This window comes from Hyperolius riggenbachi, chromosome 10 (genome assembly GCF_040937935.1).
Source record: "Hyperolius riggenbachi isolate aHypRig1 chromosome 10, aHypRig1.pri, whole genome shotgun sequence".
NCBI classification, from domain to species: Eukaryota; Metazoa; Chordata; class Amphibia; order Anura; family Hyperoliidae; genus Hyperolius; species Hyperolius riggenbachi.
In genome coordinates this window covers 182,457,525-182,483,787 of record NC_090655.1, presented here as the reverse complement: position 1 = coordinate 182,483,787, position 26,263 = coordinate 182,457,525, and the positions used below count along the sequence as shown (strand labels likewise).

At 43.2% G+C, this 26,263-nt stretch overlaps 1 protein-coding gene across 1 annotated transcript in view; it reads left to right on the top strand.

The window, feature by feature from the left end:
- The first annotated feature begins 267 nt into the window (after window positions 1–267).
- The window catches only part of PRAP1 (proline rich acidic protein 1), a 290,117-nt gene continuing 264,121 nt past the window's right edge, over window positions 268–26,263 (top strand). The window contains exon 1 of the mRNA XM_068255343.1: window positions 268–367. The gene's annotated coding sequence lies outside the window, so the exon portion shown is untranslated. The remainder of the gene's footprint in view (window positions 368–26,263) is intronic.

Sequence of the window (26,263 nt, the reverse complement as noted above, 5' to 3'; positions counted from 1 at the left end):
TGAGGATGGGTCATAGTTCTCCATCTGCTTCATATGGTTGGTTTCCCCTTTTTGCAGCCGATCTTTGTGAGTACTGTATATTTCTTTCTCATTCACCTTTTCAAGCTTAGTGGCTCTGTGTTTTTTCTAACGTCATCCCCTCTACGTTACTAAACAATGAGTTATTTACAGAAGAAAGAAAATAACAGAGGCACTTTACTGGTTTTTCCTGCTCTGCCCCTCCTGCTTTCTTCCCAACCCTCATATAGAACAGTTCTTTCTGCTCAGTACATTTTGCTCTTCTTTTGCTTTCGTTTTCTGGTCTGGATGATAATCTTTAGCAAACCTGAAGAGGCCATTTGTTCTTCAAGGTCAGCTTGTGTGAAAGGTGAGCTGGACTACAGTGAAGCTAGACTGTGAAGGAATTTATTCTGAGATTGGACAATAAGTGGATACTAGATGTTGTCTATAACAAATATCACTGTGGGGGTGTCACGTGAGGCTAGAGAGCACAGATTGTGAAACTGGTCCGGAGAGCTGAAAAAAAAACAATAGATTTGAATAGGAAACGAAACTTGCATGATGAAGTGGTTTACTGTTTCAAACTGAATCTCGGGTGCAGGCATAAAATTTGCTTCATACTAGTAGTTGTAGGCGAGACTGTTCAATCTGCAAAACATTCTCTGTTGATGCTGGACAAATACAGGAAATGATAGCTAAGGCACAGCAGACACCACAGGCCATTGCGGAGATCATATAAACCTGCCAGAAAGGGAAAAAAGCTCATAAAAGCCTAAAAACCAAAGCTTATGTTCTGTTGTTTTCACTTTATAAATTGTGCTGGTAAACATGAAAGTGACAGAAAAGTAAATGAATTTACCCAAATCTCAAATGGTTGAAGCTAGGTTCACAGTAGGACGTTATGGTCTTTATAAAGTCTTATAATACTGCTTACCATACTGCAATGATAAGTCTATGCCAGGGGCGCCTCTAGCCATTATGTCACTCCAGGCGAGAAAACCTGTGGCGCCCCCCCCCCCCCCCCACCACTGAAAATAATCGTAATGCAGCAATGTTTTACCATAAAATAATCAAAATGCACCATTGTTTTACCATAAAATAATCGTAATGCAGCAATGTTTCACCCTAAAATAATCGTAATGCAGCAAATAATCGTAATGCAGCATTGTTTTACCATAAAATAATCGTAATGCAGCAATGTTTCACCCTAAAATAATCGTAATGCAGCAAATAATCGTAATGCAGCATTGTTTTACCATAAAATAATCGTAATGCAGCAATGTTTCACCCTAAAATAATCGTAATGCAGCAAATAATCGTAATGCAGCATTGTCTTACCATAAAATAATCGTAATACAGCAATCTTTCACCAGAAAATAATCGTAATGCAGCAATTTATCACCAGAAAATAATCGTAACGCAGCAATGTTTCCCCATAAAATAATCGTAATGCAGCAATCTTTTACCCAAAAAAATAATGGTAATACAGCAATCTTTCACCAGAAAATAATCGTAATGCAGCAATCTAGCACCAGAAAATAATCGTAATGCGCCAATGTTTCACCAGAAAATAATCGTAATGCGCCAATGTTTCACCAGAAAATAATCGTAATGCGCCAATGTTTCACCAGAAAATAATCGTAATGCGCCAATGTTTCTCCAGAAAGTTATCGTAATGTGGCAATGTTTTACCATAAAATAATCGTAATGCGCCAATGTTTCACCAGAAAATAATCGTAATGCGCCAATGTTTCACCATAAAATAATCGTAATGCGCCAATGTTTCTCCAGAAAGTCATCGTAATGTGGCAATGTTTTACCATAAAATAATCGTAATGCGCCAATGTTTCTCTAGAAAGTTATCGTAATGTGGCAATGTTTTACCATAAAATAATCGTAATGCGCCAATGTTTCTCTAGAAAGTTATCGTAATGTGGCAATGTTTTACCATAAAATAATCATAATGCAGCAATGTTTCACCATAAAATAATCGTAATGCAGCAAATAATCGTAATGCAGCAATCGTTCACCAAAAAAATAATCGTAATACAGCAATCTTTCACCAGAAAATTATCGTAATGAGCGCAGCGTTTCACCAGAAATTAATCGCAATGTGGGCAGCGTTTCACAGGCACCCCTGGGTACAGCAGGAAAGGGAGAGTGGGAAAGAAAATAAGTAGATAGGAGGGAGATATGTTGGAAAATGGAGGAGATGTAATGAGTGAGAGACAGATGTGTCTCACCACAGGTGGTCCTGTTTGAAAGGGGCATATTGAAGCACTTGGGGAATACAAGAGGAGGGAGGGAGAGAGGGGGAGGGAGATGGAGTGTATGGGAACAGATTCCAGCAGGGAAATCACACAGAGCAGCCAGACACACAAACTTTACAGCACCTGTTTTCAAATCAAATCAAATCAAATCAAATCAAATCAAATCAAATCAAATCAAATCAAATCAAATCAAATCAAATTCTTCTTCAGTCAGTGTGTCTGTGTCTCTGCTCCTGTGTCAGGGGGAGAGGGGGGGGGGCTGCCTCACACAGCTCTGTCCATCCTGTCAGATAACACTGCTGCGCTAGTGCTTCTGACCTTCCTCCTTGTCCCTCTGAAGCTGGCTCGCTCTCTCTTCTCTCCCCCGCTCTGCTGTCCATCGGGGTATGCAGGGGGCACAGACTGGCCATCTCCTAAAGTAAGGGGCCAGAGAGGTCAGCAACATCCAGCCTGGCATCTACGTTACTCCAGGCATGACTGGAGGTGGGCGGGGTTAGGGGGCGCGGCTACACGCAGTAAACACTGCGTCTGTGGCTGGTTAGAGGAGGAGAGGCGTGGAGCAGAGCCTTCCTCCCTGTCTATTGGCCGGCCAGCTCCAGGGGGCGAAGGGGAGAGACGTGAGTGCGGTAGCATGCTGCACTCACGTGTATCATCACAGGGATGCTGGCTGCCGCTGCTGACAGAAGGGCGGTTCGGGGACAGAAATAAAATGTAGTACCTGCAGGCGGCCGCAGCTGCGCCTTGTGATTAGACTCCGCCCCAAGCGGCTGCCTATATTGCCTATGGCAACAGGCGCCCCTGGTCTATGCGATGTTCACAGTGCAACGTTAGTGTCGCGGTGTAAATGTTACGTTATGGTTATGCACTGCTGCAGTGCGTTACCTCTGAACCGCACATGTTAACAGATACAGGGAAACATACTTTATTGCCTTTATGCTTCACTGTACCTACTGTATGCGGCATTAACACAGCGGTAATGTGCATTACAACTTTTTTTGTTGCATTGTAATTTTGCACCGCAGCGTGAGGGAGCAGGCTGGTGTTCTACTTTGTTTTCTGGTTGAACTCGATGGACGTATGCCTTTTTTCAACCCAAATAACTATGTAACTATGTAGCGTTAACATCGCACCACAACGTAACGTCCCACTGTGAACTTAGCCTGAGTTTTTATAAAACTCGCTTATTAAAGATTACAATAATGATTGCTTTAGGCTATGTTCACAGTGGGCATTGCGTTTCCCTGTAACAGCAGGAATGCAACAGAATGGGAAAGTCGTACCATACGTTATCTGCATGTTGCATCACAAACAGTGAAATATACAGCCAATGAAAAGCATGTTTCTTTGTGACTGTTAACACATGCTTTTTGTGGCAATGTGTACGTTTGGATGCCACATGCTGTTTACCGCATTGCACCCGTTGCACTGTTAACGTCGCATAGGTGGTACATTCCAGTGCGGGAAGCCGCATGACAATGGGGCCATTATAACTGCACTGCAATGCTCCACTGTGTCCTAGTCTTAGGGCTCATACACACATCAGACCATAGTCTTTGGAAAATGATAGATCACAGACCAATTTTACCCCCTTCCATGTAGTATGAGAGTCATACCTACACAGTCTATTCTATGGAGCTGAACTCCCCATAAGACAGAAATCTTTGTAAGATGCTGCACACAAAGATGCTGTAGACATTAAAAAAATAAGTATCTGCAAAAGATCTGTTTCTGCAAAAGATCCGTTCCTGCAAAATGCATTCATAGTCTATAATATCTGCAGATCATCATACACACTTTGTTTAACAGACATTCATCTGCAGATCAGATCCACCAGGATGGATTTTCAGATCTGCAGATGATTGGCTCATCTGCAGATGAATGTCAGTTAAATAAGGTGTGTATGATGATCTGCAGATCTCATAGACTATGAATGTGTAACGATCGGTGTAGCAACACAGACGTCTGATTATGTGTGATCTGCAGTATCACCAATAATACACGTATAGTTGGCAAGGTAAGTGTAGTGCTTGGTGCAACAATAGACTGGGCCTTACCAGAGGGGCTGGTTGGCACTATAAGAGCTCAGTAACAATAAGATTAGCAAGACCTCACCAGAAGAGCTGGTGGGGACTTATAAGAACACAGTAACAATAAGTTAGCAAAACCTCACCAGAGGAGCTGGTGGGTACTTATTAGAACACAGTAATTATACGTTTTGCAAGACCTCACCAGAGGCGAACACGGCAATTAAGCCGCATGGAGAAATGGGCGCGACTATTCACAACATGTGAATTATCGTTTTAAAGTTGCTATCGGGGCGCAGGAGTTAAATTTTGGCGCAGCGCACAATTTTAACAGATCCATTAGCGGTAATCTGAAACCAACAGATCTTACAACGTTTTTATTAAACAAAGTGCACATCTTCCCATATTCAATTTGCGGCTTTGTTTCACTTGTTAATTGTTTCAAAGTTACTATTTGTGAGCTCGAGATACATTTTGGGCGCAGGGCAAAATTGAAACGTATCTTGTAAATAGCGGACTCACGTTAATTAGGTTGTGGCTTATAAACTGTTTTTTAGTGAAACTGGTTTCTCGGCCACAATATTGGTTACAAGTGTTGGTCTGTGTCAATTATCGTAATAAAGGTGGTTTGTGTGACTCTGACTTTAATTATCGTTTTATCAATATATCTGTAATAAGCACCGGTTTTATCAAACTAACTTGTCAGTTATCGTAATAAAGGAGGTTTGTGTGAAATTGACAATTATTGTTTCAAAGCTATATCGGTAATAACTGCTGGTTTGTGTCAAACTAAATTGGTAATTATCGTAATAAAGATGGTTTGTGTCAAACTTAATTATTATTATTATGTTATTACCAATATAGCTTTGAAACGATAATTAATGTCAGTTTCACACAAACCACACAAACTACCTTTATTACGATAATGACCAAGTTAGTTTGATACAAACCAGTACTTATTACCGATGTAACTTTGAAACGATAATTATCTGGAGGTAAATTTTGGCGCAGCGCACAATATAAATTTGTTCATTATAGTAATAAAGATGGTTTGTGTCAAACGTAATTATTATAATTTATTATTATTATTATGTTATTACCAATATAGCTTTGAAACGATAATTAATGTCAGTTTCACACAAAATACAAAAACTATCTTCATTACGATAATGACCAAGTTAGTTTGATATAATCCAGCACATATTACTGATATAGCTTTGAAATGATAATTATCTGGAGGTACATTTTGGCACAGCGCACAATTTAAACATGGTCATTATCGTAATAAAGATGGTTTGTGTCAAACTTAAGTTAATTATCATTTCAAAGCTATCATTTTTACCAAAATGTTCCTTCCAGAGCACAAATATTACCAATATAGCTTTGAAACGATAATTAATGTCAGTTTCACACAAACCACACAAACTACCTTTATTATGATAATGACCAAGTTAGTTTGATACAATCCAGCACATATTACCACTATAGCTTTGAAACGATAATTATCTGGAGGTAAATTTTGGTGTAGCGCACAATTTAAACATGGTCATTATCGTAATAAAGATGGTTTGCGTCAAACTTAAGTTAATTATCATTTCAAAGCTATAATTTTTACCAAAATTTACCTCCAGAGCACAAATAGTAGCTTCGAAACGATAATTAACTTACGTTTGACATAATCCATCTTTATTACGATAATTATCAAGTTAGTTTGAAACAAACCAGCAGTTATTACCGATATAGCTTTGTGTTGGTTTGTGGCAATTATTGTAATAAGTGCTGGTTTGTATCAAACTAGCTAGTCAATTATCGTAATAAAGGTGGTTTTGGTGAAACTGACATTTTTAATGGTTTTAAAGCTATATCGGTAATAAGTGCTGGTCTGTATCACAATATCTTGGTAATTACCGTAATGAACATGCTGTGTGTCATACTCCCATCAATTTAACTTTTGCGCTGAGCAAAATAAAAAAAAAACGGAGCACCACCATTTTGGAGTTATAATGATAATTAACATTAAATGTACACAAAACATTTTTATTACGATAATTAACAAGTTAGTTTGATACACACCGGAACTTATTACCGATATAGCTTTTAAAAGATTGCGGATCGGTGAAGTTATATGTGTTATTTTAGTTTCATTGCGGTGTAATTCATATTAGTCAAATGTGATGGAAAATAAGTGATTTTTTTATTTTGAATATGTGGTTTTAGTCAAGCTGGGGCTTCGAGGCCACAATTTCGGTTACTATTGGGAACGAGTATTCATAATGTTATATATCGTATTAATTCTGTTATCGGGGCGAAGGAGTTAAATTTTGGCGCGGCGCACTATTTTAATGGATCCATTAGCGGCGGCACACAATTTTAACAGATCCATTTGCGGTATTCTGAACTGACAAATATCGTTCTAAAATACAAATGAATGAGGCACCGTTTTTATCCCGTCAGCTCTGTGGCGTTAATTACCGTTTTGCAGTAAATTATAGTATTAAAGGTTTTTTTTTCAAAATCACGTTGATAGAAAAATTTATACTATCCAATAAATAGTAGTTCCAGCTTTTATCACGGCTCCAGTTGATAGCTAATATAATTTTTGTCAATCTGCGGCTTAACGAATCCAATAACTATTACTAGTCCTAGTTTGTGTCAATGTTACATGTTAATTATCGTATTCAGGTTGTTGACATCAAACTAAAATGTAATTTATCGTTTGAAATCTACTGCCGCACAGTGCGTTCCAGGTGATTTCACCATGATACAAAGGCTATTTACTGAATCCGATAAAATGTGGCTATGCAAAAAAATATACCCTGAGCACACCGGTAGTAGATTTGAAACAATAATTAAGATATGAGATTAATAACACAAACCACCTTTAATACAAAAAGCCGGAGTTTGAAAAAAAAACCCATTAAAAGCCGCACCAGCAGCGACGCCAACATTTACCAAGAGCACACAACCATTAATACGATAATTAACAATAACCGCAGTATAGAACTACGGTACTATTTAAGCACACCACCGTTAATACAATTATTAACAATAACCGCAATATAGAACAACGGTACTACAGCACCCGATAATTGATATTAACGGGTAGATTCGCGCCCATTTCTCCTCGCGGCTTTTTCTCTCGTACGCACCAGAGGAGCTGGTGGGTACTTATAGAATACAGTAGATGATTAGTTTAGCTGAGCCTCACCAAAGGAGCTGGTGGGCACTATTAGAACACAGTAACTGATTAGTTTAGCTGAGCCTCACCAGAGGAGCTAGTGGGCACTATTAGAATACCTCACCAGTGGCGAGGGCCCACTGGTGAGTCGGAGCGTCAGACAGGCTAGGTTCGGCAACTAAGAGGCAGATACAGTACAGAGTCAGAAGGCAAAAGAGTAGTAGGTATTAAGGCAGGGATTCGGCAACTAGATCAGATGGGCAGAAGTACAAAGAAGAATAGCAATTAGCAGAGTCAGAGGTTAGCCAGAGTCATACACAGAATAACAATAATATACAGTAAACAATCTCCTAGTCTTGTGTGAAATCCCTGGTTTCCTACCAGATCAAAGCACACCGGATACTAGTCTAAGGTCTGAGCGCTAGCACATAAGTATTCGCAACCGCAGACAAGTTGCGAGTGAGCAGAGTAGGCTTAAGAAGCAGAGGACACCTCCAAGCCACGCCCACTCCAATCAGCCAATCCTGAGCGGCGAACGTCCGCTCTGACGTCAGCCGACCAGCGGGTCAGCTGACGCGCCTCCTCCCAGCATAAAGGTCCCGTCTACGCGCGCGGCCGCGCGATACAGAAACCTTATGTGCAAATGACAATTCTGTCCTTGCCGTGCTAGACGCCGAGGGGACGGAAAAAGACTCTGAATAGGGAACCGAAGCGGCTGCGGAAACACCCTGCGTGCCCGCAGCCGCATATGTTACAGAATGCAATTTGCAGGAACGGATCTTTGGCAGAAACAGGTCTTTTGCAGATACTGATCTTTTGTGTCTGTACAGCATCTGTGTGTGCAGCATCTTGCAAAGATTTTTTTCTGATGGGGAGTTCAGCTCCATAGAAAAGACTCTGAAGGCTGAAGACTCTGAAGACTCTCATACTACATGAAGGGTGGTAAGATTGGTCTGTGATCTTTCATTTTCCAAAGACTATAGTCTGATGTGTGTATGAGCCTTTAAGGTGGGCACACACCTCAGATTAAAGTCTTTGGAAAATGAAAGATCACAGACCAAATTTACCCACTTCCATGTAGTATGAGAACCATACTCTACACAGTCTATTCTATTGAGCTAAACTCCCCATCAGATAAAAATCTTTGCAAAATGCTGAAAACAAGGAAGCTGTACACATGCAACAGATCAGTATCTGCAAAAGATCTGTTTCTGCAAAAGATTAGTTCCTGCAAATTGCATTCACAGTCTATGATATCTGCAGATCATCTCATACACACCTTGTTTAACAGATATTCATCTGCAGATCAGATCCAACAGGATGGATTTTAGATCTGCAGATAATGGTCTGATCTGCAGATGAATGTCTGTTAAACAAGGTGTGTATGAGATCTGCAGATATCATAGACTATGAATGCATTTTGCGGGAACTGATTTTTTGCAGGAACTGATCTTTTGCAGATACTGATCTGTTGCATGTGTACAGCATCTTTGTGTACATCATCTTGCAAAGATTTTTATCTGATGGGGAGTTCAGCTCAAAAGACTAGACTGTGTAGGTATGGCTCTCATACTACATGGAAGGGGGTAAAATTGGTCTGTGATCTTTCATTTTCCAAAGACTTTTATCTGATGTGTGTACCCACCTTAACGCTGCGTAAAAACAATCTGTTTTATTACTCGTTATCAGCTCAGATTCCCAGGGTAATGGAGTTTATGTTGGTGCTTCAAACCTTGGTTAGAAATATCATTCTACCCAGTGATTTTTTCATCACTTCAACTGCACATATCCCTATTTTCCCCAGCGCCGTATCCTTATAAAGGACCATAAAATGAACATTTATACTGTGGAGAACGACAGCACAGAGCTGATCTTAGTGAATCAACCATCAGCAGAGCATGTCTACTTTTTGCCAATGTTTTTTTGCTTTATACATTTTGATTCAGTTATAATAGCATCCGTCCATAGACATGAGATGATAGTCACAAGAGGCTTGATTCATTAAGACAATCAGCATGCCTTAAGGTGCCCATACACTCGTCAGATTGGCAGCAGTTAGATAAGAAATGCATCTGATGATCTATCTGATGCGTTTTTAGAACATTTTTTACCAGGATAGAATTGCAATAGATTTCAGTTTGAAATCTATTGAAATTCAATCTGATGGCATTTTTTTGCCATCAGATTTCCATTAAGGCCAATGCAAACTGATAAGCAATCTCATCAGATCGACCTAAATTTTCCACCCTGCCAGTTCGATGGAAATCCATCGAAATCGATAGAAATCGGCCATCGATCGGTCGATTTGCCAACCGATTTGCGATCGGTCGGCCAGAAAATCGGCTGAGTGTATGGGCCCCTTTATCCGAGTTAACACGCCTTATCCGAGTTAACACGCCTTATTAGAGATAACACGCCTTATCAGAGAAGCATAGCGAGCACTACGAACCCGCAGGGGCTCAGCCAGGGCAGGACGAGTGGAGCTCTCGTCATTGCCAATTAGCAGGCAAAAGTTAGTAACGCTCGCTATGCTACTCTGATAAGGCATGTTAACTTTGATAAGGCATGTTAACGCTGATAAGGAGTGCTATCTCTGATAAAGCATGTTAATTCGGATAAGGCGTGTTAATTCGGATAAGGCATGGTATTTAGTGAATCAAACCCAAGATGTGGTATTTTCCCTAGTTTCAGTAATGATTTATTTTCTGTGCCTGCCTGTAGGTACCTTCAAGTACAGATGGACTGAAAAATTGGTTTTTGCATCAAAATATGTGATTTGCATTTTAATGTTACATTTTGCTGTTAACACCTTAGGCCATGATTGGTATTTTCCTTATATACTGTACATGCAAGGACCACTGCTCTTAAGGTGGTACATACACAATCACAATCGGCTTGCCTGGTGACAGTGTGGCATACTTCAGGTGGGTTAACAAGAGGAAAATGGCACTCAGCTAAGTCTAACCAGCACTTCGAATCTTTCAAGTGACTCTGTAACAAAAATTACAACGCTTTTTCTACCATCCTACAAGTTCCTAAACCTATTCTAATCTGTTCTGGCTCACTGCAGCACTTTGCACTATCACGGTCTCTGTAATAAATCAATGTATCTTTCCCCTGTCAGACTTGTCGGCCTGTGTCTGGAAGGCTGCCAACTCTTCCCTGCTGGTCTGTTCCTCTATGCACACTCCAGTGTGTGTTTTATTTACATAAGCCAGCAGCTTCTCTAATATCTTATCAGTGATAGAAGAGAGCTGGATAAAAATCCTCCTCTGTTAGGCTGTGAAAGTAGCTGGCTGACACATACTGAGGAATTACAAACACAGGCAGAGCTGTCTGCAGGAAGTCTGTAATGTTCAGTGCATGAGAGAAGAAGGGGACAGAAGGTAAACACACAAATGATCTTTTGAGATTCAAAAGGAAAGCTGTATACAGCCTGCTTGTGTATGGATGTATTTTCTATGTGTGGACATATTGTACATCAATCTACTTTCTGTTTTGGTGGACATTTTGTTTGTTTATAAACAAACTTTTAAAAACTGTTTTTGACTGCTTTTAATGCGGCGGGGAGCGGCGAAATTGTGACAGAGGGTAATAGGAGATGTCCCCTAACACACTGGTATGTTTACTTTTGTGCGATTTTAACAATACAGATTCTCTTTCAATGAGGCGAGCTTCGAATCTTTCAATGAGGCAAGCTTTAGATTCTTTGAAGAGACATTCCCCACCAGCCACCTTAGCCAAGTTTAGTATATAGTACCTACCCGTGGCTGACACACCCTGTGCAAAATACCAATTGCGGTCCCCTGACAGGCAGCTAAAAGTGGGTGTGGCCATAACTAAATTGGGTGTGGTTACACATTGCATATATTTACCAATACAGTCTATGGCAAGTTGGCAACCTTCCCTGAGGCCCAGAAATATTTTTGATGCATACATGTAACATCTGCATTATTCAGGTTACTGAACAAAAGCAAAACTTAACCTCAATCCTGCATCAAGACAGAGCATGATATGCCAGGCTCTGTCTTTTATACTTGAAAGCACACCTGAGGTGAGAGGGATATGGAGGCCAACATATTTATTTCCTTTTAAACAATGCACATTGCCCGGCTGTGCTGCTGATTCTCTGCCTCTATACATTTAGCCATAGACCCTGAACAAGCATGCAAATCAGATGTTTCTGACTGAAGTGTGGAGCTGACTGGAGCAAATGCAAATGAATCTAGGCAAAGATGGTGCAAGCTGCAGTGGCAGTGTGCAATCTAGACTACCTGGCTGGAACCCAGTACAGAGGGTGAGTGAGCTAGGAGGCAGGCGGTGCAGTGGGAAGACAAGGCAGTGGATTGTAAACAGTGGGTGGCTGCAAGATTTTTTTTTTGCAGGTGCTATGCAAGTGCTAGATCCACCGCAGGGGTAGGCGACCTGCAGCACGTGCCGCGGCAAAAAATTGGCTTGTCCGTGCACTGGAAAGTGGGCGCGGTAATAATGGGACATGAGCAGGGCCAAAAGTACACTTAGCAGCAATAAGTAATTCACTGACAGTGGACATCAACAGGAAACTTTGAATGAAGCCCCCTCTCCTAAAAAAAAAAATGATGTCCTACTTACTATTCATATAGCAGAGATTAGATTGTACGTTCCTCGGAGGACAGTCAGTGACACGACTATGTACTCTTTAAAGTGCTGCAGAAGATGTCAGTGCTATATAAATACATCATAAAATGGTGGGACATTCGACTACGACTATGGCAGGATTATATTGTGAGCTCCTCTGAGGACAGACAGTGGCACGACTGTACTCTGTAAAGTGCTGTAGAAGATGTCAGTGCTTACCGATACCGACTGACCATGGTGCTTGCTTGATCGGGTCAATGTCCTCCGGTCTGTCCCTGCGCCTGAACACTTAAGGTGGGTGGGCTAAACAATTGCCAGGTAGGGAGGGTGGCTGGATGATTACCTGGTGGGGATGGGCAAATAAATAGCCTGGTGGGAGTGGAAGGGTGGGCAGGTAAATACATAGATAGATAGATAGCCTGGTGGGAGGGTGGGCAGATCAAATAGATAGTCTGGGGGGGGGGGGATCAGATAGATAGATAGCCTGGGGGGGGGGGTAGTTCAGATAGAGAGCCTGGTGGGGGGAGGGTGGGCAGATAGATAACCGGGTGGGAGGGTAGGCAGACAGATAGCTGGGTGGGCAGACAGATAGCCGGGTGGGCAGATAGCCGGGTGGCAGGGTGGGCAGATAGATAGCCATGTGAGAGAGTGGGCAGATAGATAGCTGGGTGGGAGAGTGGGCAGATAGAGAGCCGAGTGGGCAGATAGATAGCCGTGTGGGCAGACAGATAGCCGGGTGGCAGTGTGGGCACATAGCCGAGTGCCAAGGTGGGCAGATAGATAGCCGGGTGGGGATAGATAGCCGAGAGGTGGGGTGGGCAGATACCCGGGTGGTAGGGTGGGCAGATAGATAGCAGAGTGGCAGGGTGGGCAGATAGATAGCTGGGTGGGCAGATAGATAGCTGGATAGGCAGATAGATAGCCGGGTGGCAGAGTGGGCAGATAGATAGCCGGGTGGCAAGGAGGGCAGATAGATAGCTGGGTGGGCAGAGAGATAGCTGGGTGGTAGGGTGGACAGATAGATATCTGGGTGGGAGGGTGGGCAGATAGCCGGGTGGGCAGATAGATGGGAGGGCAGGCAAACAGGTAGCCAGGTAGGAGGGTGGACAGATGGATAGCCAGGTGGGCAGATAGATAGCCGGGTGGGAGGGTAGGCAGATAGGTAGCCAGGTGGGAGGATAGGCAGATGGGTAGCCGGGTGGGCGGGTAGGCAGATAGATGGCCAGGTGGGAGGGTGGGCAGATAAATGGGAGGGTAGGCGATAGGTAGCGAGGTGGGAGGATGGGCAGATGGATAGCCACGTGGGAGGGTAGGCAGATAGATGGGAGGGTAGGCAGAAAGGTAGCCGGGTGGGAGAGTAGGCAGATAGGTAGCCTGGTGGGAGGGTAGGCGGATAGGTAGCCGGATGGAAGGGTGGGCAGATAGGTAGCGGGGTGGCAGGGTGGGCAGATAGGTAGCCCGGAGGGAGGGTAGGCAGATAGGTAGCCGGGTGGCAGGGTAGGCAGGTCAGTAGCCGGTGGGAGGTTAGGCGGATAGGTAGCCAAGTGGAAGGATGGGCAGATAGGAAGCCAGGTTGGCAGATAGGTAGCTGGGTGGGAGGGCAGGCAGAGAGATAGCCTAGTGGGGGTGAGGGGCCCCCCCCATCCTCACTGCCTCACCTGTGGGGGCCCCCTCCTATTATGAGCGGCGGAAGAGTGGCAGATACAACAAGGCTCCAGCGGGGTAAAGCAGACGCTAGAGGTCCAGCCTCCAGGTCCACACTGTCTCCTCTGTATGCCGCTTGTACTAAATCAGGAAGCAGTGCGAGCGACATACAGAGGAGACAGAGTAGACCTGGATGCTGTACCTCTAGCGTCTGATTTACCCAGCCAGAGCCTTTCTGTATCTGGGCCCCTCAAGAAACGGAATATGAGGGGCCCTCGTGCACCTGCATGGCCGTATGTCCGCCACTGGTGCCTACGCACCTAGTACATTAGCTCCTCTCTGGCCACCATCCATTAGGAGCTGTATTTATCTGCAGAAGTCCACAGCTCAGGTACTTTAGGGCATGTCAGCATCAATTCAATCGCATATAACAAAAAGAATGCTAATGCATGCATGGATACAGGATTCGTTTTTTCATCAGATAGAGAGTTTGATAGATAATTTCCGACATGTCCGATCTTACTTTCGATCATTTTACCGTTCTATTTCTCATAGAAGTGAATGGAAATTGATACGAAAAGATAAGAGAATCGAGCGGGAAATCGAGCGGAAAAACAAATCGAAAATCGATTGAATGGAAAATCGACTGAAAAAACGCACCATGTATTCCCAGCATAAGAGCTCATTTCCATGCAGCACCTGCCTTTTAAAATGGTCTGCAGGGAAGCCTATCAGCAATTTTAAAGGCAAAATGCGTTTAAATCAGCAGTAGTAATTTTGCAAGGACTGAACCAATTACGCTATCTCCTCTAATGCTGGGAATACACGTTAAGTTTTTACTTTAGATAGATGGGTTCGATAGATAAATTCCAACCTGTTGGATCTGGTCGATTCTACTTTCGTTTCGATTCTCCTCATTCAAGTGAATGTAATTGATAAGAAAAGATAAGGAATCGAGGGGAGAATCGAGCAGTGAATCGAGAGTAGAATCGATCGAAAGCGAAAACGACGGCACAAACGAACGCAAAAACGCATCGTGTATTCCCAGCATAAGGGCTGGAACACATGGAGCCATTACAGCACTTTGCTGGCCGGCGATCAGCAAAGAGCTGTGACTAATGTATAGCACACTAGTTGGCTGCTGTTGCCTTTCAGATTAAATGTTAGTTGCCTAAATTTATGCTGCATAAACAAATAAAATGCAAACTTGAGCTGAAAATACACTGATATAAACAACTGTATCTATCTTCCTACTTCCATTAAACTCTCAGAAAGAGAGAATTAAAATGTAACCTTATTGTTAATAAAATAGATAAAAAAAGCTAAATAGATGTGTGTTCCAGGTGTGATACAGCCCCTCCCTGCTGTGGCCCCACCTTGCACACACAGCTTCACTTCTTGCAAACCTGTGCTCCCTCATCCCTAGTGTATAGCTGGAGAAGTGAGATAGTAATCTTTTCTCATGGCAGCAATGATCTGGCTGCTCTCACGGTCCTATACCAGCCAACCTCTTCTGCTGCATGTGCCGATTCCTGGTCTGTCTCTGAGGCTTAGATGAATTCTAAGATGTTTTAAGAGCAATATGTAAAGACCAGCTTTAGCGTTATCCGGGTAAATGATGTGGCCCACATCTCACTGCTGTAAAGCAGAGATGGATTAAGATGTAATGGCAAGGCAGTAGATTTGGGGCCCCTTTTTGGTAAGCTGAAGTGGAAAGAGGTCAAAGAATGTGGGTGGGACCCTTGACACCCACTAGGCCCAGGGCCGCGCCTGGGTGGGTGCTGCGGATGCATTGCACTCAGGCGCCTGTCTCTGACAGGCGCCGCCTGGCCGCCGCTCACCCCCTCTGGCCGCCGCTCCCTCCCCCCCTCTAGCCGCGTCAGACCTCGATCAGACGGCGACCAATAGTGCGGGCGCTAGGACCTAGCAAACTGCACTGATATGCGAAAATGACATCACTTCCGCATATAGAGCGGGTGCATCCGGCGCCCGCTCTTACTGGTCGGGTCGCCCGCTGATCCTGAGGTCTGACACTGCAAGGTGAGGGGGAACGGCGGCGGCTAGAGGGGAGGGGTCCCTGTCACTCACTGCCTAAAGGGGTTCCCTGTCACTCACTGCCTAAATGGGGGCACCTGTCACTCACTGCCTAAAGGGGTCCCTGTCACTCACTGCCTAAAGGGGTCCCTGTCACTCACTACCTAAACGGGGTCCCTGTCACTCACTGCTTAAAGGGCACCCTGTCACTCACTGCCTAAAGGGCTCCCTGTCACTCACTGCCTAAAAAGGTTCCCTGTCACTCAATGCATAAAGGGGGTCACTGTCACTCACTACCTAAACAGGGTCCCTGTCACTCACTACCTAAATGGGGTCCCTGTCTCTCACTGCCCAAAGGGGGTCCCTGTCACTCACTGCCTAAAGGGGTCCCTGTCACTCACTGCCTAAAGGGGTCCCTGTCACTCACTGCCTAAAGGGGTCCCTGTCACTCACTACCTAAAGGGGTCCCTGTCACTCACTACCTAAAGGGGTCCCTGTCACTCACTGCCTAAAGGGGTCCCTGTCACTCACTATCTAAAGGGCTCCCTGTCACTCACTACCTAAAGGGGTCACTGTCACTCACTACCTAAAGGGGTCCCTGTCACTCACTACCTAAAGGGGTCCCTGTCACTCACTACCTAAAGGGGTCCCTGTCACTCACTACCTAAAGGGCTCCCTGTCACTCACTACCTAAACGGCTTCATGTCACTCACTACCTAAAGGGGGTCCCTGTCACTCACTACCTAAAGGGGTCCCTGTCACGCACTACCTAAAGGGGGTCCCTGTCACTCACTACCTAAAGGGGTCCCTGTCACTCACTACCTAAAGGGATCCCTGTCACTCGCTACCTAAAGGGCTTCCAGGCTGGCTACATATACTGGGGACACTGGCTGTTTGTCATTATGTGCATTTACTGGTGAAAAGCTGTCTTTTATTATGTGCATTTTCTGGTGAAAAGCTGTCTCTTATTATGTGCATTTACTGGTGAAAAGCTGTCTCTTATTATGTGCATTTACTGGTGAAAAGCGGTTTCTTATTATGTGCATTTACTGGTTAAAAGCGGTCTCTTATTATGTGCATTTACTGGTGAAAAGCTGTCTCTTATTATGTGCATTTACTGGTGAAAAGCTGACTCTCATTATGTGCATTTACTGATGAAAGGCTGTCTGTCATTACGTGCATTTACTGGTAAAACGCTGTCTCTTATGTGCATTTAGTGGGGAAATTTTGTCAGTAAAAATAATCTTGTGTCAGTAAATTTTTAGGTATTTGTCAGTAAAAAATAACGTGAAGGGTTGGCAACACAGCGCAACGGGAAAGATACAGGCAGCCCACCTCACGCTTGGGCTTGGCGGGGGGAGGAGCCGACAACAGCGAGCGAGAGTAGGGTGCCCGCAGGAAGCCATAAATACGCAGTGTGTGACTGCGTCACACTCGCAGAGCCTCTCAGCCTGAGTCAGTCCAGAGACTAGCAGACTCGCAGGCAGCCAAAGCCAGCCAGGAGCAAGCCCATGGAAGAGGGGTAGGAATGGGGTATCACATGCATGCGTAAAGAGGTGGAAGGTGTGGGTGTGATTAGGCAGGACATGGGTGTGGTTATGTGGTTGGGCGTGGTTAATTTAACCACTCCCATAGGCGCCAGAGAAAATCTTGCACCCAGGTGCCAGGCACCCCAGGCTCACCCCTGACTAGACCCTAGGCACCTGCCCAAGTTACCTGGCGGATGATCCTGCCCTACTGTAAAGTAGGATTGGGGTTATGACACTGTGAAAGATTTTCAGATTTTCATTTTTACTAGCAGTTTGAGATGGTACCGTTTTTTTTTTGTTTGCTTGTTTTTTGATGGCATAGATATGTTGTCAGGCTTTGGCTTTCAAAGCCTCTATGGCTGGCTTGAGACATCCAGTATGGTTGACCAAGATAGGTATATTAGTAAGTTCTGTTACATGCCAGCACCGCAAGCTAAATACAGTGAGGCATTCTACGCGTGGTCGTGCAGCATAGCGTGCTTTCCTTAGTTACACGCATTGCTTGCTTACAAAGCAACATTTGCGCCTTTAAATGCGGGCCGATAGTGTAAAGTATCGCTTAACATAGTTACTATGTTAATTAACATAGAAGCAGGTGCACTAGTGAAGTATCATGGTTGCGATACCTCACAGCAGCGGCCAGCATTTAAAGGAGCGCACGTTGCTATGTAAGCAATGACATAACTAAGGAAGGCACGCTACACTGCACAACCACGTGTAGCATGCCTCCCGGTATTTAGCTTGGGGTGCTGTCATGTAGCTTGCGCTCCTATAGCTATAGCAGTGTAGCTTCATGAATCAGCCCCACTGTGAGGTATGGTAGAACATAACATTTGATTTTCAAGTATTACTATAAATTAAATCATTTGTGTTTTTTCTCAGTTGATCAAATTGCATGCTTATTATGATTTGTAATTTTTCCTATAGTTCACACCAAACAAGCTACCAGGAAATAGGAGGGGCGATTATCATTGAACTATGAGCAGCATAACATCTGTTCCCGCTCTGAGTAACCATATAAGCTACCATGCCTTTATCAGCTACAGTAGTGCGGACTCAATTTGGGTGTCTGAACTTATTGGTAAACTGGAAAAAACATTTCCTAGTCTGAAGATCTGCTTTCATGAGAGACACTTTGTCCCAGGAAAGACCATTATAGAAAACATGGTTGAGTGTATCCAGAGCAGCCAGAAGATCATCATGGTCCTGAGTCCAGATTTTGTAAGAAGTCGTTGGTGCCTGTTTGAAGCCAATCTCTCAATATTCCACGACTGCATGCTGCATAAAGCCATTGTTCCTATTATGCTGAAGCCCTGTCTAATACCTCTTCATCTTAGTCATTTGACTTATCTGGATGCGAAGGATGAACAGTTTCTTGATAAACTGTCCCAAGCTCTTCTGAGCAATAACAGCCAGGTGGCTCATTCTACTTTAGTCCATTATCAGCCATCATTTTTGCACAATGGAACATCCCTTCTAAGCTTGTCTGCAATCAATGACGACAGTGCAGACTGGCAGCCTGCAGTCTTTTCCTCTAGCCTTGTGCCTGATTCACTTAAAGCAGTCCTGGGAGGCTCTGGGATTTATAAGGATGTAATTGACATCATTAATGATATTCCTACTAGTGATTCTGTGATGCGTTTCGCATTCTGTAAGCTTTCGATGTGTTTATGTTTATTTTTAGCATTTCTTTTTTTATATTCCTTTTTGTTGGTTGTGTTATATCATCTCGCACATTTATGAATGGGGATTACGAACCATTAGTATTTTTGCCTATTGGAATTGTGGGTGTAATTTTGATACCAACTGTGTGTATTTATACATTGAGCTGGAATTGCAGGGAGTATGAAAAACTCATGCCACAAATGATGAAGAGGGTTGGCCAAGCAAACCTTATTTTATATACAAAGTCTGTTCTAGTTGGCTGTTCATCTAAGTCTCAGCTACACTTTGTCTACATATCTTTGCACCAGTGCATGCAGACATTTCAAGAAACATTTGGTCAAGACAGCACACTGGCTATAGAAATGTGGGACACGGCTATTATTGATTATGCATCTGATTACGCTTGCTGCTTAGTAAGCAAAAAAATCCCCTGCAACTTCACAGATACCACTGGACATATTGAAGATGGTATCTGCTTCTGTCAGTATGTAGCCATCCAAATACAACTAGGGGAAAAAGGGGGCTAAAATTCTATCTATCTTTTTTTTTTTTTAATATATTCAGTATCTGTCAATAATCCAGTTACATTCTACCGACTATTCTTCTGGTCCTGGTTATGACACTGCAGTATTTTCCTTTGCTTACACTTAGTGGGCAGCACAGGAAACCCGTTTTTTTACACTAGTCCCTTGACTGGCGTTCTACTGCTGCTATACTACACTGTCCTCCTCCAGAACACATCAAAATCCACTTGATAATACTTACCGTACTTAATAAAGAACAAGGCCAGGTCCAGCTCTAGCTACAATTGGGCCCTGGGGCAAAAGTAACGTGGCGGTCCCCTAGCACACACACAGCAGATGGCCTACCCTCGGGCCAGGCCCCCCCCCCCCCCCCCCCACAGTCACACAATATCATTAGGTGTTCATCACGGAAGCAGGAGATTTGGGCGCATGAGACAAGTGGACAAAAAGGGCGCCCCATTCACTCCCATTATAAATATTGTTTAATGGGTGCCGAACAGGGAAAAAAAGGCGCTGGAGATTATTAACGTTTTAACAAACGCCGCCCGGAGATTTTTAAGGATTTATAACTATGTTTGTGATGATTTAACTTTACAAAATGAGCCTGTGATGAATAACGTTTATAAAGATACTAAATCACTATTTCTAAAACATTTCTAAAACATTATTATCCCCCCAAAAAAATAATTTACATTTTTTTATTTACATTTTTTTATTTATTAATGTCTGTAAAACATTATTATCCATAGGGGGTCTTAGGTTTAGGCACCACCAGGAGGGTCTTAGGTTTAGGCACCAACTGGGGGGTCTTAGGTTTAGGTACCAACAGGGCGATCTTAGGTTTAGGCACCAACACGGGGGTCTTAGGTTTAGGCACCAACTGGGGGGTCTTAGGTTTAGGCACCAACAGGGGGTCTTAGGTTTAGGCACCAACTGGGGGGTCTTAGGTTTAGGCACCAACAGGGGGGTCTTAGGTTTAGGCACCAATAGGGGGGTCTTAGGTTTAGGCACCAACAGGGGGTCTAGGGTTTAGGGATAGGTACAGGGAGGGTTTTTAACAAACGTAAATATAAGTTTCAGTTTACAAACAGGGAAGATTAATGTTTTAAGAATTGCCGATCTCATACACATTATTTAGTGATTTATAAATTCTTAAAACACTATTTGTAAACGAAATTCTACACAATATTTCTATAAACGATAATACTGTTTATCGTTTACACCACGCGCCCTTTTTTCCCGACGCCCTTTTTTGATGTACGCATTCATCATATGTCCCCAAAAGCATTGGCCCTGAACAAGGCATCCATCTGTGTTGTGTTTAGTGCAGTCTGCCACTCCACTCCAGAGCCGGGACAAGATCCACCAGCACCCAAGGTGTAGACACCAAAGTGCACCCCTCCCACCTCAGCTGTCACACACTGATTGCTATTAGACTAAGAGGAGCCCCAGGGCTCCCAACACCTTAATCTCTAGTTATCTGGCTTGTAGTCACTGCCATGTAACCCCTTTTCTTATTTCTCTCTGCCTCAAACACAATAGGGAAATGATAGCTGAGTGAGTTGTGCGCCCCCTCCTACACTGTGCCCTGAGGCTGGAGCCTCACTTGCTTCTGCCTCGGCCCAGCCCTGCTCCACTCTTCCAGCTTTATACTGCATATCTCTACTTTAGGGAATGAGAAAGAAGGATATCTATTAGCATAAAATGTCAGCAAATGACATGCCATGCCAGCACCTGCAATTATGCAGACTTTCAAGAAATCGTTAAAAAATGACATACAGTATTTATTTCTCAAACCGTGTTGAACTTCTCTTTCATCGCTACTCTTTTTTCCCCTCTTATTATTAGAAAATAAGTAATACAATACTTATTGCCTTGTTCAAATTATGGCCCATATCCGATTAACTTTTCTCCAAGTAGATATTTTAAAATCTTACCAAGAAAATACCTTCAAAGCTCCCAGTATGCAAGAAAATACTCAAAATAAGTTTTATACCTTTTTAAGTTAGGATTAAGTTTTTGTTAACTTTTTTACCTACTTTTTAGAACTTTTGTATTTGCTAGGTGCTGAAACATTATATTTAGCTAAGATGAAATATTATCTTCCGGGAGAAAATGCAGAAAAAAAGTTAAGTGGATAGGGGCCTATGTGTATTCTGTTTTGCTATTATACAGCACATTAACCTCCCTGATATGATTATTTCTGGATTTTAGGGTCTTTTAAAAAGTTTTAATTTTAAAATGTACACTGCTGCACTGTCTCCTGGGTTTCTGGACAATGTGCACAGAAACACACACATACTATAGAAAATTACTAGGCTATGCAATAACGCTCATGTTAAACCACACACATTGCAATGTTTGCTAAAATACGCATACCAGTATGCTAAAACTCATGCATTGTAGGGCCTTAGAGGTAGTGTACTGAGTATAGTGAAATATAGATAGTTCCCTAATTAAGTTACAAACACTTGAATTACAAACATCTCAGGCATACCCCACCGAACTTGCTAACTACCGCCCAGTGTCACTTCTCCCATTTGCATCTAAATTACTTGAATGCCACATTCATGCTGAACTAAGTCTGTATTCATCTGCAAATTCTTTGCTTGATCAGTTCCAGTCTGGCGTCCGGCCAAACCACTCCACAGAAACAGCCCTCACCAAAGTAGCTAATGATCTCCTCACAGCTAAATCCAAACACTATTATTCCATACTCATCCTTCTAGATCTGTCATCAGCATTCGACACTGTTGACCCCACTCTACTCCTACAGATCATTTCATCTATAGGAATAAAGGACCTCGCTCTCTCCTGGATATCTTCCTACCTCTCTGGAAGGTCTTTCACTGTTTCTTATTCAGATCAGGCCTCCTCTTCACATCCTTTGTCTGTAGGGGTACCTCAAGGCTCTGTCCTCTGTCCCTTCCTCTTCTCCATCTACATGCACGGTCTTGGTAACTTAATCAACCCATTTGGTTTTAAATACCACCTATATGCAGATGATACACAACTGTACCTCTCTGCCCCAGACCTTAACTCCCCCCTCACACGGGTTCACGACTGCCTGTCCGCTATTTCCTCTTTCATGTCCTCTTGCTTCTTAAAACTTAATATGAATAAAACTGAACTAATAGTCTTTCCACCATCCCTGTCCACCTCTTTGCCTGATATTACAATAAATGTTAACAACACATCTATAACTTCAGTTCCCAAAGCACGGTGCTTAGGGGTAATATTTGATTCTTCTCTCTCATTTACTCCTCACATTAACTCCCTAACCAGCTCCTGCCATCTCCAACTCAAAAACATAGCACGTATCCGACCTTTTCTCTCCCATGACACAACCAAAATGTTAGTTCATGCTCTTATTATATCTCGATTAGACTATTGCAATATATTGCTTGGTGGACTTCCAACTAACTAACAGACTAGCACCGCTCAATTCTTTACTGAACTCTGCTGCTCGACTTATTCATCTCTCCTCTCGCTCTTCCTCTGCTGCTCCTCTCTGTCAAGCTCTTCACTGGCTACCAATTATTGAGAGGATTCAGTTCAAACTCTTAACCCTAACCTACAAAGCTCTCCAAAATCTCTCTCCCCGGTACATATCATCACTAATTTCCAGATACAAACCCAACCGCAATCTCAGATCTGCACACGAGCTTCTTTTATCCTCTTCTACAATTACCTCCTCACATTCACTTATACAAGACTTCTCACGTGCCTCACCCCTCCTCTGGAATGCCCTTCCACAGCACATCCGCCACTCTCCTACCTTTGAAATCTTTAAACGCTCCCTCAAAACCCACCTTTTCCGACAAGCATATTCTCTAGCTTAGGCAATGCACCCACTAAATAACCTAATTACGCACTGCCTGTACATATACTGTATACTTCCCCACCTCTTGTTTCCACCCCATTCCTTTAGATTGTAAGCTCGCAAGGGCAGGGCTCTCACCCTTTTGTGTCATGGAATGTTATTAATTTAATTGTTTGCACTCTGTTAGACATTTATACATTTTAGTCATCATGTTAAATCAAATTGTAATCAGCAGTGCTGTATTGTGTATAAGTGTTCATATTTGATGTACCGGTATATCATTGTCTGTATCATTAGGTATCCCTTGTTTGTTTTCTTACACTGTACAGCGCCACGGAATATGTTGGCGCTTTATAAATAAATAATAATAATAATAATACAAATAGTGTCATGTACAAAATGTACTGTACTGTTTTTGCTATTACATAATTTTGTTATGACATAAATAAGAAACACCGAGAGCCCAATATAGTGTAGTATGTATTGGAAACCGTGGATAAATGTAAGTGTGAGATGAATATACTCACAAACATGGGTTACCTCTTAGGCAACCACTGTAGATGCAGGTGAGGAGATTAGACCTGTCCTCACTCAGGATTAAGATGTCGCTCTCTGTAGATCAGGAAAGTAGGGGTAGGTCACCCCTCCACCAGGGGTGGACACAGTATTATCGTAAGAGAACAGAGGCGCCAGCAGGATAAAAGGTAATAAAAATTTTAAAATTTGCTGGGAGGAAGTGATGGACTTACCTCCGGAAAGCAGACTCAAAATACTGCCAGTAGCTCGTCAGTAGCACGAATAGCGCCTCTGACGAGCTACTGACAGTATTTTGAGTCTGCTTTCCGGAGGTAAGTCCACCACTGCCTCCCAGTAAATTTTTTATTACCTCCTTTTTTATTACCTCCTTTTTTATCCTGTTGGCGCCTCTGTTCTCTTACGATAATTGTTATTACATACTTTGGTTGAAAAAAAAAACATCCGTCTATCAAGTCCAACAAGAAAAAATAAATTAATTAATTAACAAAAAAAAAAACACCATCCTGAACCTGCACATGTCCCAGTTGATCCAGGTGAAGGCAAAAATCTTTACAAGGCCTGGGCCAATTAGCTTTAAAAGAGAAAAAAATCCTTTCCGAATCCAACTGGAAGTCAGATAAATCTTGGATCAACTCTCCTGAAAATTACCTAATAATTATAGCCTTGGATGCCCCTCAATGCAAGGAAAGCATCCAAGCCTTCTTTAAATGCAGATAGTGTATAGAGTTCACCATATCCTAATTCCTGAGGTAAGATATTCCAGATTTTAACCACTATCACTGTGAAGAACCCCTTTCTAAATTGATGGCAAAAACATTTTTCCTTCATAAGCAGACCATGTCTTCTTGTCCGTTGTACAACCCTAGGGACAAAAAGCTCATTTACCAAGCTTTTGTATTGCCCTCTGATGTATTTGTACATGTTAATCAATCAGGTCACCTCTCAGTCACCTTTATTCCAAGCTTAATAAGCCCAGTTTGTCCAACTTTTCTTCGTAAGTGAGCTCTTCCATCTCTCTAATTAGTTTAGTTGCCCGTCTCTATACCCGTTCTAGAAGGTCAATGTTCTTTCTATAGTGTGGGGCCCAAAACTGTATCCCATACTCCAGATTTGGCCTCACAAGTGATTTATATGGTGATCTACCATTAGTACAGCCAAGGTGCATGACTTTACATTTATCAACATAAAATTTCATCTGCCATGTGCTTGCCTTGCCCTATGGCCATATTGTCAAGATCTTGTTGTAAAATGCCACTATCCGTCTTAGAGTTGATAATTCTGCATCATTTTGTATCATCCTCAAAGATGGCTACCTTACTCAGTATTCTGTCTATTAAATCATTATTAAATAATTTAAATAATTAGCTTAAGTACTGACCCCTGCAGTACCCCTCTGCTAACAGTTTCCCATTTTGAGTATGTTCCATTTACCACCTCTCTTTGCATTCTATCCCTTGACCAGTTCTCTATCCAGATACACACATTTTCTCTTACTCCCTGTATCCTGAGCTTCCGCACCAGGACAGGGTCGGACTGGGACACTAAGGGACCGCCAAGGAAGTTTCAGCCTGGGGCCTCCCCTCTCCCCCTCTCCCCCCCCCCCATTTTGGGCTCACATACACATGTACTCTAGAAATTTTGCATGATTTTATGGTAGGGAATAGATTGTAAGCACTTCTGAGGACAGTCTCCAATAGGGATATGTCCACATGCGCAGCAAAAATAAATAAAAATAAATTAGTGTCACCACGCACTGGAACATGGGCGTGGTCATGATGAGTCATGGGCAGACTTTAAAAAAAAAAAAAAAAAAAGTAGCAGTGTTATTCACAGAGATTAGGTCCGACCAGATACATTTTAGATGAAATAAGCAAGTAGTTACATGCCTCATGAAAATTCATCAAGTAGTCAAATGGCAGCAGATTTTCCGACAAAATGCAATCAGATTGGCGGCAGATTCCCCACAAAATGCAAATAGATTGGTGGCAGATATCCCCACAAAATGCAATCAAATTGGCGGCAGATTTCCCAACAAAATACAATCAGATTGGTGGCAGATGTCCCCACAAAATGCAATTAGATTGGCGGCAGATATCCCCACAAAGGCAGGTCCCCAGTTAGTGGGGGCCCCCATGTTGGAAGGGAGTGCAGTGGGCACAGAGCGTCGGGGAGGGGGAAGCCTCCCCCCTCCCTCACCTGGAGCCCCCCTCCCTCACCTGGAGGCCCCCCCCAGTTGAGGTAGGCAGGTCACAGGTGTCCCCAGTTAGGTAGGCAGCCAGGTCTAAGTTCCCCCCCAGCTTGGTAGGGGGGCAGTGGGCACACAGAGCGGCAGGGAGGGGGGGAAGCTTCCCCCTCCCTCCCTCACCTAGGGGCCCGCCTTTTGCGCTCCCCCTTCCGCACTCCCCCTCCCTCCAAAAT